Raw genomic sequence first — 13577 nt, forward strand, 5'->3', positions numbered from 1 at the left:
GAATGTGCACAAAGACCATATTATTTCCATTTTACATAAACTTTGGCAAGTAGAGGTGCCATAAAACCTATGGAGTGCTCAAAAGGGGGTCATTCTCCTTCTTTTCTCATCATTCTTTGATTATTTGTTTCCTGCCCTTTTTCTTTTTTTTCTTAAAAGCGGGAACTGAGCTGTAGTCTAGGGTTTTTATGTGGTGAACCGATATGTGCTCCTTGTGGGCAGGACTACACAGTATGTCATCATTGAGTCGTTCCCACCCTTTTACGTGTCTCATTTTCTCTCCAGAAGTCTATGACCTCAGAGAGGGCTCAGAACGCTGGGTGATCAGTGCTTATATGTATTTCCTGGAAGAGCTATTTTAAAAATTAATTTCTGTTGGGGATTTCCCTGCAAGGCTGCTGCATGTCATTGTGGAGGGGTGGAACTTAACCCCAGACACCCCCAGGAGGCCACCGGTCACCCAGGGGCACCTTTCGGCTGGGAGGAGCAAAACGCCTTTTTTCTTCTCAACTGAGAAAAACAGTTCAGTTCCTCACACAAGTGCATACAGACAAACTGAATTAAGATTAAATTTGAGAGAAAAAGCAATAGTGAAGTCCCTTTAGAATGCATCTCTGAACTAGAATTAGGATCCTTAAACAAAAACTTCAGACAGGAACAAAATAGCAAACACACACACACACACACACACACACACACACACACAGAGCAATAGGATCACTGAGCACTCTAATGGTAAGGAGGAATTATGACCAGTTAGTTGTTAATCTTAACTTTAACCAAGACAAAACCCAGTTCAGTTACTTACCTAGAGATTGGTCTCAGGCTGAAGAGTGGTTTCTACAAGCAGGAAAGAAAAAAAAAAACAAAACCCTAATCTCAAACTCCACACAGGAGTTACTGCCTTCCATCATCATGGAAGCAGGAAAATCACTTGTCTTCCTTGTGCTGGAAGCAGGTAAAACTCCAAAAAATGAGAGGAGTTATACAGCAAAATAAACTTTAGATCTTGATCAAATTTTGGGAGATCAGGGATTCTCTGGAGGGAGTGCTTTCAGACCCCAGCAAATTGTCATAAAGGTAGTTCATGCTGGTACCAAGCACCGGTAGGAAATTTGTCAAAGGTCAAGGGCATCCCCACTCAGAATACCCCCATGGTTACCAAAATGTGAACCGAGAAAATCTGAGACAGGTCTCAGTTAATTTAGAAAGTTTATTTTGCCAGGGTTGAGGATGTGCCCATGACACAGCCTCGGAAAGTCCTGAAGACATGTGCGCCCAAGGTGGTTGGGGAACAACTTAGTTTTATACATTTTAGGAAGACATGAGACATCAGTCAATATATGCAAGAAGTACATTAGTTCCATCCAGAAATGCAGGGACAACTCAAAGCAAGCAAGCCCTCCCACCCCCTCACCCCCCTTCCCCACCCCACCATTACTCCCAGGGCTTCCAGGTCACAGGTAGGTGAGAGACAATTGGTTACATTCTTTTGAGTTTCTGAAGAGTCTTTCCAAAGGAGGCAATCAAAATATGCATCTATCTCTGTGAGCAAAGGGATGACTATGAATAGAATAGGAGGTAGATTTGCCTTGAGCAGTTCCCAGCTTGAAGGAGCCCAAGATATTTTCCTTTCATAGTAATAGGCTAAAAATTACTTGGGGTTTTGTTTGGTTTTGAGGTGGAGTCTTGTATGTTGCCCAGCCTGGAGTGCAGTGGTGCAATCTTGACTCATTGCAACCTCCACCTCCCAGGTTCAAGTGATTCTCCTGCCTCAGCCTCCCGAGTAGCTGGGATAACAGGCACCTGTCACCATGCTTGGCTAATTTTTGTATTTTTAGTAGAGACAGGGTTTCACCATGTTGGCCAGGCTAGTCTCAAACTCCTGACCTCAGGTGATCCGCCCACCTCGGCTTCCCAAACTGCTGGGATTACAGGTGTGAGCCACTGCGCCCGGCCTAATTTTTGTATTTTTAGTAAAGATGGAGTTTCACCATGTTGGCCAAGCTGGTCTTGAACTCCTGACCTCAAGTGATCTGCCAGCCTTGGCCTCCCAAAATGCTGGGATTACAGGCATGAGCCACTGTGCCCATCCAAAATTACTTGTTTTTAAAATATGATTTGGACATCTGTGTAATATTATTGTTTCACTCAAAGCTGCCATGTTAGAAATAGCCACAGGATGGGCAAAATATTAATTATATTAGAAATAAAAATGTACTTCAGATTTGTGAAGTTGGCATATATAGTGTTTTCTACAACATTTTCAAAGGAATGAAGGATTGTGACGTTACAGCATTTTGTAATACATAAAAAACACCTGAAAGGAGCATAGTTCCTCTCTCCCTATCCATTGTCAGATATTTACAGAGGGTCAGTTTTTTTCCTCTCATTTTAACCCATGAGATTTACAAATTATGACAGTCAAATAGTGGTTCTCATACACTTGTGTGATCCCCTTCGGAGGATCCAATCTGGCAGCTTGCACAAAAGAGTTGTAGTTATTGCTGACTACTGGCTCTTTGGGGCAGCAATTGGGGTCCTGAAATCCCAGTTACTGAAAACTAGAAGATTACAGCGAGGGAGCCTAACATGTTAAAAGTGTTTGCTCTTTTTCACATCTACTTTTCATTTGTTTATCATTAAGTCAGCAGATGTTTATTCAGCATCAAGCTTGTGCATGGCACAGGAAACATAGAGATGAATCAAGTGGCCTTTCTTAGGCCACCAGAGAGAGACCACCTGTGGACAGGTCAAGTGCAACCAAGGGTTCTAGGAACTCTGGCAGGAGGTTCTAGACAATTCTGGGCTTTCTTGTGATCTAATTTCTTACTCTCAGGTTGAGAAACACTCACCCGATGTAGACATGCAGCAGTAGAGGATGCTTGTAGCAGCTGAGGACAGGTCTGAAGACTGATCATTCCAGCAGACTCCATTCAACATGTAGTGCTTTACGGTGAATAAGGAACTGTTACCTCTTTAGGTCTTATCTTATAACTGCCTTGAGATGCAGGTAGAATGAGAATCTACTCATTCTGGAGGTGAGAAAACTGGGGTCCAAATGGGATAAGTTCCCAAATCAAACAGAGGAAGTAAATGGCGGCAACATTTTTATTCCAAATCAGTTGCTCCGACATGCAGGAACTATAAATCTAACAAGCATTTCATTTGTCATGCTGGACTGCCTCAGTTTAAGGAATCTAGATTTATAAAAACCCAGGTTTACTAATTCACCCAAGTTTAAATGGTGAATATTTGCATTGCAGAAGGATTTTCCAGGCTGGGCATGGTGACTCACGCCTGTAATCCCAGCACTCTGGGAGGCCAAGGTGGGTGGATCACCTGAGGTCAGGAGTTCGAGACCAGCCTGGCCAACATGGTGAAATGCTGTCTCTACTAAAATTACAAAAATTAGCTGGGCATAGTGGTGCATGCCTGTAATCCTAGCTAGTTGGGAGGCTGAGGCAGAGGAACCACTTGAACCCAGGAGGCGGATATTGCAATGAGCCCAGATCACGCCACTGCACTCCAACCTGGGTGACAGAGTGAGACTCTGTCTCCAAAAAAAAAAAAAAAGAAAAGATTTTCCAGTAAAAGTAGGTATTGTAACTTGGAGTGTACAGATGGGCTTCAAGGGCTTTGTAGGTCTCCTGAAATCACTTCCACAATTTTTTATATAGTTGCCTTTTAGCAGACATAGTAAAAATCAGATTTCCAAAGGAATCTATTCAGAGAAATGGTAGAGACCCCCACCATTCTAGTGGATTAAAAAAAAAATCAACCTGTAGGCCGGGCACGGTGGCTTATGCCTGTTATCCCAGTACTTTGGGAGGCTGAGGCGGGTGGATCACGAGGTCAGGAGATCAAGACCATCCTGGCTAACATGGTAAAACCCTGTCTCTACTAAAAGTAAATATGAAAAATTAGCCAGGCATGGTGCTGGTGCTTGTAGTCCCAGCTACTCAGGAGGCTGAGGCAGGAGAATGGCATGAACCCAGGAGGCGGAGCTTGCAGTAAGCCGAGATCGCTCCACTGTACTCTAGCCTGGGCGACAAAGCGAGACTCCATCTCAAAAAAAAAAAAAAAAAAAGAAATCAACCTGTCAATTTTTCAATTGTGGTACTTAATGGAATGTTTCTCAGCAATTCTTCAGAAAATGTGTTTAAAAACTTTTAAATGCAGGTTTACGGGAAAACGTTACATTTCTTAGAATGTTGCATGTGGTAGAATATTGTACTTGTAGACGCATCTCAGTTAATGAAAAGGGGAATTTTAAAAGGTCGCTTCATTTTCCATTGCTGGATAAGGAGAGATAAGGAAATTTAAACCACAGATGGTTCCCAGCTTAGATGGTTTTACTCAACCATTTTTCAACTTTATGATGGTGCAACAGTCATATGCATGTAGAAACTATACTCAAGTACCTATACACCCATTCTGTTTTTCATTTTCAGTACAGCATTAATAAATTACATGAAATAGTCAACACTTTATTATAAAATAGGTTTATCTGAGATGATTTTGCCTAACTGTAGGCTAATGTAAGCATCCTGAGCATGTTTAAGGTAGGTTAGGCTAAGCTATGATGTTTGGTAGGTTAGGTGTATTAAATGCATTTTTATTTATGGTATTTTCAACTTATGATGGGTTTATTGAGATATAACCCTATGTAAATTGAAGAGCATCTGTAGTTAATTTTGTTGCCCATTAGTGTTGGGCACAAGGAAGAATAATAATTTATCCATTTTCTTCGTTCCTTCTCTTCATTGTTTCTTATATTACCTAACACCCACTCCAGATAGATAATCCAGTAGTTGTCGTAATAATATCATTTAGCTAAACCAAATAAAAGGCCTCCTAATCTACATATAAGCCTGGGGGCTGTAGCATAGCACATGTTTGTAATCCCAGCACTTTGGGAGACTGAGGCAGGCAGATTGCCTGACCTCAGGAGCTCAAGACCAACCTGGGCAACGTGGCAAAACTGGATCTCTACAAAAAATTATCTGGGCATGATGGCGTGCACCTGTAGTCCCAGCTACTTGGGAGGCTGTGGTGGGAGGATCGTTTGAATCCCAGAGGTCAAGGCTGCAGTGAGCTGAGATCACACTACTGCACTCCAGCCTAGGTGACAGAGTGAGACCTTGTCTCAGAAAACAAAAACAAAAACAAAACAGAAAACAAAAAACATGCATATATGTATTTAATCCTTTCTGCAATCTTATAAGGCAGATATTAGATACATTTTGCAGATGAGGAAACTGGCTAAAACATTAAGTAACTTGTTCAGAGGTACTCAGTCAGTATGATGTTGGTATTTGATCCAAGATCTGCCTGGTTCCAACAATAGTTTGCTGTATCAACCATGTGAAGTGGTCATTCATACCTCAAATTTATTTATATCTCAATAGAAAAATGGCAGCTAGCAATTTGATCTTAAGCAAAAAGCAAGTCAGACTTGAATTTAAAGAGAATTTATTTTGTGGAAAAAACAATGAATTGCAAGAAACAAAATGTGGTTTCTTACTGAATCAGAAGGAAGATGTGGTTGGAGAACTATAGCAATTGACCCCAGGCCAAGGGTACTGGTTAAAGTGAGGAAACGTTAATTCTTACAACAAGAGGTAAGTTTTGCAATGATCTACTGTCTTTTTTTCTCATAAACTTGGAATTAAGGATATTGCCTTTTTCCCCAAACATTTTTTATTTAACTTGGCATATATAATGTCTTAAAAGGCATCTCTTCTTGAAAGTTTCTAATTGACATGCATTACTATGAAGGCATTTGGATAGGATTATTTCAGAGACATAATTTCTATGTGATTAGGGTTTTTTGTCTGTGTTATCAAGATTTTAATTTCTAGCAGTGGGATAGTTATATTAATAAGTCCTTGGGAAATTTGTGGCGCTTAGAGTCTGTTGAGTTGCTGAACAGAGCTGGGGGTCTTGCTGTAGCCAGTGATCTCAGGACATTTTAAATGCTGTCACTGTTGTAGACCAAAACCAGCGTGCCTTATATCAGTGAAGACTCTGAAGCCTTGGGCTATGGCAGAACTTGGGGCCCTGAAGTACACATGGAAGTCAGCCCACTGAACATGGGGTTAACAAAAAGAGTGCAGAAACGAGAATATATATTTGGACTACTTCTGGTTCCAAAGTAGCAACACAGAAACAAACTGACTTCACTCACTTCCACAGAAAACCAAAAACAAATGTATAGTGCTGAGATTATCACCAGAAATGTCCCAGAACTCATACATGAAGATGAGACAATTCTCGAGGCCATGGAGAAATGAAAAAGCTCCCAGCAGTTGGTAAGAGAATTGGACTTCCACATCCATTCTACCTGGCACCAAGTGTGAGGAAAATTTCCCTGCAAGTCACCATTTTTGCACTGGAAAAAGTTAGACTGAGATGAACAACCAACATCCTCATCATCTTGGATTCCCTAGCAGGAGATTTGTCCCTGCCTTAACCCACAGGAAGCATCTCAAGTGCCTGAAGGGGGAAATCCTGAGGACAGGCAGAGACAAAGGTGGGAGGCAGGACTGCCATCCCCAGCCCTGGAAACTCTGCTCTGTAATTCAAAGGAGATGGCAAATCATAATGGCTACTCAGCAACACAACACTGCAGGAGGTTTTTACCTACAGGTCATCTGGGCACAGTGTGGGAGGATCAAGAATTCAAAATAGGCCAGCACAGTGACTCAGGCGTGTAATCCCAAGCATCAAGGAGGCTAAGACAGGAGGACTACATGAGCCCAGGAGTTTGAGACCAGCCTGGGCAACATGGTGAGATAGTGTCTCTATTTAAAAAATAAAATAATTTTTGAAATTTACTTTATATTTTTTGTAGAGACAAGTTCTCACCATGTTGCTCAGACTGCTGTCAAACTCCTGGGCTCAAGCAATCCTCCCACCTAAGCCTCCCAAAACACTGGGATTACAGGGAGAAGCCACCATGCCCAGCCCTAAAAAATAATTTTTTAAAAAAGAATTCAAAATAGTAGTTTCAAGGAAACTCAATGATCTCCAAGGTCACACACACACACACACACACACACACACACACACACACAAAATTCAGAAATTTATCAGAGAAACTTAACAAAGATATTGAAATAAAAAACAGAAATCTCAGAACTGAGAAATACATTTGCTAAACTGAAAAATTCATTAATGGCTTTCAGCAGCAGAATGGATCAAGCAGAGGAAAGAATCAGTGAGCTGAAAGACGATTTGAAAATACACGGCTGGGCACGGTGACTCATGCCTGTAATCCCAGAACTTTGGGAGGCCAAGGGTAGATCACTTGAGGTACAGGAGTTGGAGACCAGCCTGGCCAATGTGGTGAAATCCTGTCTCTACCAAAAAGTATAAAAAATTAGCTGAGTGTGATGGCGTGCACCTCAAATCCCAGCTACTTAGGAGGCTGAGGCAGGAGAATCGCTTGAACCCAGGAAGTGGAAGTTGCAGTGAGCCAGGATCATGCCACTGCACTCCAGCCTAGGCGACAGAGCAACACTATAAAAAACAAACCAAACCAGAAAATACACAAAATACACAAAAGTGAAAAAAAAAATAACAAAAAGCCATGAAGATTGCCCATAAGATATAGAAAACTACCTGAAAAGGCCCAGACTAAGAATTATTGGTGTTCAGGAGAGAGTTGAGCAAGAGCAAAGGGTAGAAACCTTAGTCTGAGAAATAACAACAGAAAACTTTACACAACTTAAGAAAGATACAAATATTCGGGAGCAGGAAAATCAGAGAACATCAAATTTGACCCAAATAAGACCCCAAGGCATATAATAATCAGACTCTTAAAGGTCAACAAAGAGAGAATCCTAAGAGCAGCAGGAAAAAAGAAGCAAATAACATAAAGGAGCTCCAATTTGTCTGGCAACAGACTTCTCGATGAAGAAGCCTCATGGGAACCACGATGCAAAAAAGCATACAGGAAGCCATACAGGCCAGGGAGGTGTGGAACAACATTTTCAAAGTGCTGAAAGAAAAAAATAACTGCCATTCAAAAATACTGTATCCAGCAAAATTGTCCTTCAAATATGAAAGAGAGATACAGTATTTCCCAGACAACCAAAGTTGAGAGAATTTACCACCACTAAACCCACCTTACAAGAAATGCTAAAGGGAGTTCTTCAAACAGAAAGAAAACACTCGATGTGCAAATAGGAAACCATTGAAGGTATAAAACCCACTGATCAAGGTAAATACATGGACAAACCCAGAATACTCTGATACTGTAATTGTGGTGTGCAATTCACTCATAACTCTAGTGTGGAGCTAGAAAAGACAAATCTATCAAAACAATAATAGGTATAGCAACCTGTTAAGAGGTAGATAATATAAAATTATGTAAATTGAGACAACTAAAAGTCAATGGGGGGGATGAGGATAAAGTGTAGAAGCGTTTTTTTTAAACATATTTTTCTTTATTTCTATTTGTTTCTTTGTTATTTAAGATAAGTTGTCATCTGTTTAAAATGACTTGTTACATCTGTGAGATTTTTTTTGTAAGGTTCATGGGAACCACAATACAAAACACTTACAATAGGTTTACTAAAAATACAAAGCAACAAAACATTCTACCAGAGAAAATCACTTAACCACAAAGGAAGAACAGAAGAAAGGAAGAGAGGAGTTACAAAACAACCAGAAAATAAGGAACAAAATGGCAGTATTAAGTTCTTATCAATAATAACACTGAATGTTAATGGATTCAGTTCTCCAGTTAAATACCATAGAATTTTCTTTAGCCAAGCATGGTGGCTCATACTTGTAATTCCAACACTTCGGGAGGCTAAGGTAGGAGGATCACTGGATCACGTGAGTCCAGGAGTTCAAGACCAGCCTGGGCAACATAACAAGACTCCATCTCTATTTAAAAAAAAAAAAAAAAAATTAAGGCATAGAGTGTCTGAATGGATAAAAGGTCCTTGGCAAGAGGGCAAGGTATCTGGTATGGCAGACAAGGAGGCTGGGAAATCTCCTAGAAAACCAACCTATTAAAAAAGTATGGGCCGGGCCCGGTGGCTCAAGCCTGTAATCCCAGCACTTTGGGAGGCCGAGACAGGCGGATCACGAGGTCAGGAGATCGAGACCATCCTGGCTAACACGGTCAAACCCCGTCTCTACTAAAAAATACAAAAAACTAGCTGGGCGAGGTGGCGGGCGCCTGTAGTCCCAGCTACTCAGGAGGCTGAGGCAGGAGAATGGCGTAAACCTGGCAGGCAGAGCTTGCAGTGAGCTGAGTCATGCCACTGCACTCCAGCCCGGCCGACAGAGCGAGACTCCGTCTTAAAAAAAAAAAAAAAAGTATGAAACAGGACGAAATTGTCAAAAACAGCCATTTCATGGGTGTGGAAATTGACCTAAGACATGCAATAAATCAAGAGGCATTTCTTTGGCCAGGCATGGTGGCTTATGCCTGTAATCCCAGCACTTTGGGAGGCTGAGGTGGGTGGATCATCTGAGGTCAGGAGTTCGAGACCAGCCTGGCCAACATGGTGAAACCCCGTTTCTACTACAAATACAAAAATTATCCGGGCTTGGTGGTGCATGCCTGTAATCCCAGCTACTTAAGAGGATGGGGCAGGAGAATCTCTTGAACCCAAGAGGCAGAGGTTGCAGTGAGCCAAGATCTCACCATTGCACTCCAGCCTGGGCAAAAGAGCAAAACTCCGTTTTTTAAAAAAGAAGCATTTATTCATGAAAAAACATGGAACTTTGAGTAAGAGCAGCAGGAGTCTGTGACATACTTGCCGAGAGCTATAATAAAATTACCACAAATTTAGTGGCTTAATAAACCACATATTTATTATCTTACAGTTCTAAAAGTTGGAAGTCCTAAAATTAAGCCATCAGCAGTGCTTGATTTCTTCTGGAGGGTCTAGAATAATCTCCCTATCTCAAGATTCTTAATTTAATCACAGCTGCAAAGTTTCTTTTTACCATATAAGTGAAGTAACATGCCCACTGATTCTAGAGATTAGGATTAGAATGTGGACATCTTTGAAAGGTATTATTTAGGCTACCACAAACATTAATATACATATCCAAGAAACTTTGTGAGCTCCAAGTAGGACAGTCACAAAGAGATCCACCACATCTAGATACATCCTAGTCAAACTGTTGAAAGCCAAAGGCATAAGCTCAAAAACAGCAAAAGAAAAATTACTCATCACATGCAAGGGAACAACAGTTATATGATTAGTGTCTGGCTTCTCATTATAAGCAGCAGGGCTTTTAGCTTTCAGTCCAGCAGGTAGGTAGCTTAGAAGTTGCCACTTATAGGCTGGGTATGGTGGCTCACGCCTGTAATCCTAGCACTTTGGGAGGCCTAGGCAGGTGGATCATGAGGTCGGGAGTTCAAGACCAGCCTGGCCAAGATGGTGAAACCCTGTCTCTACTAAAAATAAAAAATAAAAAAATAATTAGCTGGGCGTGTTGGCAGGCACCTGTAATCCCAGCTATTCGGAAGGCTGAGGCAGAGAATTGCTTGAACCTGGGAGGCGGAGTTTGCAGTGAGCCGAGATCAGGCCACTGCACTCCAGCCTGGGTGACAGAGTGAGACTCTGTCTCAAAAAAAAAAAAAGTTGCCACTTGTTCCTAACAAGTAAAAAGCTTAGCAAACCAAAAATCGACTCTTCATAGATACATCAGAGACATGAAATCATACCGCACACTGTTGCCCCCAAAATAAGAGACAGACAGGTGGATACATGGAATCACATTTACTGGAGCAGAAACCTATGTGGGAACCAGTCCTGTGGTAGGAAAATATGAAGTGTAATTGACAAATTGCTGGAGACTCCTGTAAACAAGTCTGAGAGTGATTTAGTTGAATGTTGTTCCCACTAAAATCCCATGTTCACTTGTAATCCCCAGTGTTGGAGATGGGGTCTGGTGGAAGGTGATTGGATCATGAGGAATCTTATGAAATGGTTTAATGCCATCCTCCTGGTGCTGTCCTTGCAACAGTGAGTGAGTTTTCACAAGATATGTTTGTGTAAAAGTTTGTGGTATCTTCCCCCTTGTTCTATCTCACCCCCACTCTCAACTGCTCCCTGTTCACCATCCACCATGATTGTAAACTTCTTGAGGCCTCCCCAGAAGCTGAGCAGATGCTGGCACCATGCTTGCTGCAAAACCTGCAGAACCATGAGCCAATTAAACCTCTTTATAAATTACCTAGCCTCAGGTGGTGTTTTGTTATTTTTATTTTTTGAGAAGGGGGTCTCACTGTGTCACCCAGGTGAGAGTACACTGCCCCAGTCTCAGCTCACTGTAGCCTCAGCCTCCTGGGCTCAAGTGATCCTTCTGCCTCAGCCTCCGTGAGTACCTGAGACCACAGGCACATGCCATGACACCTGCCTTATTTTTCTATTTTTTTGAAGAGACAGGATTTCACCATGTTGCCCAGGCTAGTGTTGAACTCCTGGACTCAAGCAATATGCCTGCCTCAGCTTCCAAAGTGTTGGGACTACAGGTGTGAACCACCACACCCAGCCCAGGTGTTTCTTTATAGCAATGCAAGAACAGTGTAACACAGAGAGTTAAAAACTTCAGTGGGACCCAGTCTTGAGGGGTGCTCATGCTTTCGTAAGTTTTACCTCCAAGAGTTCTACCAGCCCCTCACAATGAATATTGGAGAGAAATCCCCTTGTGCTTCCAGCAGAGGGAAGGAAAAAAAAAAATCATCACTTTGAAATATGCCAGAGCATTCTGCTCGTCTTAACAAGGCCTGCCCTCAGGAGAAACTATTTTACCGGAGCCTAACTTACTTTGGGGAAAGGTAATACTCAACTTCAGCTCACTCTATTCTTTCGTGTGGGGGAAATTAATGCCCAACTCCAGCCCTCTCTAGCCATCCTGTCCCACCTGAAGGGGGAAAACTGAGAGGCACTGGTGAAATTTATAGTTCACAGGCTCACCAAAAAACTGAGACCTAATCATAGGACTGTAGAACACTTCCCCTCCCTCCAGCACCTTACCACTACATTACTAAAGGCCTGCTTACCACAGTTCTTTTTACCCAGTGCATCCTGTCCAGCTTTTGATAAAAATTACAAGGCATACTAAAAGGGAAAATACACAGAAGAGACTGAAGAAGCATCAGAACCAGAGTTTGATATGGCAGGAATGTTGGATTTATCAGGCCAAGAATTTTTAAAAATCATGGTAATATGCTAAGGGCTTTAATGGAAAAGTAGACAACATGCAAGAACTAATGGGTAATGTAAACAGAAAGATGAAAAAGCTAAGAAGAAAAACAAAATGCTAGAAATCAAAAGTGATATAACAGAAATTAAGAATGTCTTTGATGGGCTCAGTAGACTGGACATGGCAGAGGAGAGAATCTGGAAGCTTTGAAGATATGACAATAGAAACTTCCAAAACTTAAAAGCAAAGAGAAAAAAGACTGAAAAAAACAGGAACAGAATATCCAAGAAAGTGAGATAACTACAAAAGATGTAACATATACATAACGGGAATGCTGGAAAGAGGAAAGAGAGAAAGAAATAGAAACAATATATTTTTTTTTGAGACGGAGTCTCGCTCTGTCGCCCAGGCTGGAATGCAGTGGCCAGATCTCAGCTCACTGCAAGCTCCGCCTCCCGGGTTTACGCCATTCTCCTGCCTCAGCCTCCTGAACAGCTGGGACTACAGGCTTCCGCCACCTCGCCCAGCTAGTTTTTTGTATTTTTTTTAGTAGAGATGGGGTTTCACCGTGTTAGCCAGGATGGTCTCAATCTCCTGACCTCGTGATTTGCCTGTCTTGGCTTCCCAAAGTGCTGGGATTACAGGCTTGAGCCACCGCGCCCAGCCTAGAAGCAATATTTTAAGGAATAGTGATTGAGAATTTCCCCCTCAGAGAACACCAAGCAGGATGTCTTAGTCCTGTAAACTGGGTAATTTATAAAAAGACAGAAATGTGTTTCTTACAGTTCCAGAGGCTAGGAAGTAGAAGATCAATGCACTGGCAGGTTCACTGTCTGGTGAGGGCCTGTTCGTTATAGAAGGTGCCATCTAAGTGTCCTCACTTGGCAGAAGGGATAGAATGGGTGGAAAAAAGGGACAACGGCATGTAATCCCGTTCATGAGGGCAGAGCACTCATGACTCAATCACCTACAAAAGGTCACAACTCTTAATACTATTGCATTGGGGATAGAGTTTCAACATGAATTTTGAAAGGGACAAAAACATTCAAACCATAGCACAGGATAAAGGGAAAAAAAGCCTATACGGACATATCATAGTCAAACTACAGAATATCAACGATAAAGAAAAAAAATCTAGAAAAAAGCCAGAGAGGAAAATTACTACCTACAGAGGAGCAAAGATAAGAATTACATCTGGGCTGGGCACGGTGGCTCATGCCTGTAAATCCCAGCACTTTGGGAGGCTAAGGTGGGTGGATTACCTGAGATCACGAGTTTGAGACCAGCCTGGCCAATATGGTGAAACCCTGTCTCTACTAATAATACAAAAATTAGCTGGGTGTGGTGGCACGTGCCTGTAATCCCAGCTGCTCTGGAGGCTGAGGCAGGAGAAT

The 13577-nt window shown here is 41.9% G+C and overlaps 1 protein-coding gene across 11 annotated transcripts in view; it reads left to right on the forward strand.

Annotated features, from left to right (window-relative positions):
* DHRS7B (dehydrogenase/reductase 7B) overlaps positions 1-13577 on the forward strand; it is a 63697-nt gene that overhangs the window by 12636 nt on the left and 37484 nt on the right. The window contains exon 1 of one of the 11 annotated variants that reach the window (XM_028835542.2): positions 5517-5624. The gene's annotated coding sequence lies outside the window, so the exon portion shown is untranslated. 11 annotated transcript variants of the gene reach the window in all.

Source organism: Macaca mulatta, chromosome 16 (assembly GCF_049350105.2).
Source record: "Macaca mulatta isolate MMU2019108-1 chromosome 16, T2T-MMU8v2.0, whole genome shotgun sequence".
In the NCBI taxonomy this organism is placed as follows: Eukaryota; Metazoa; Chordata; class Mammalia; order Primates; family Cercopithecidae; genus Macaca; species Macaca mulatta.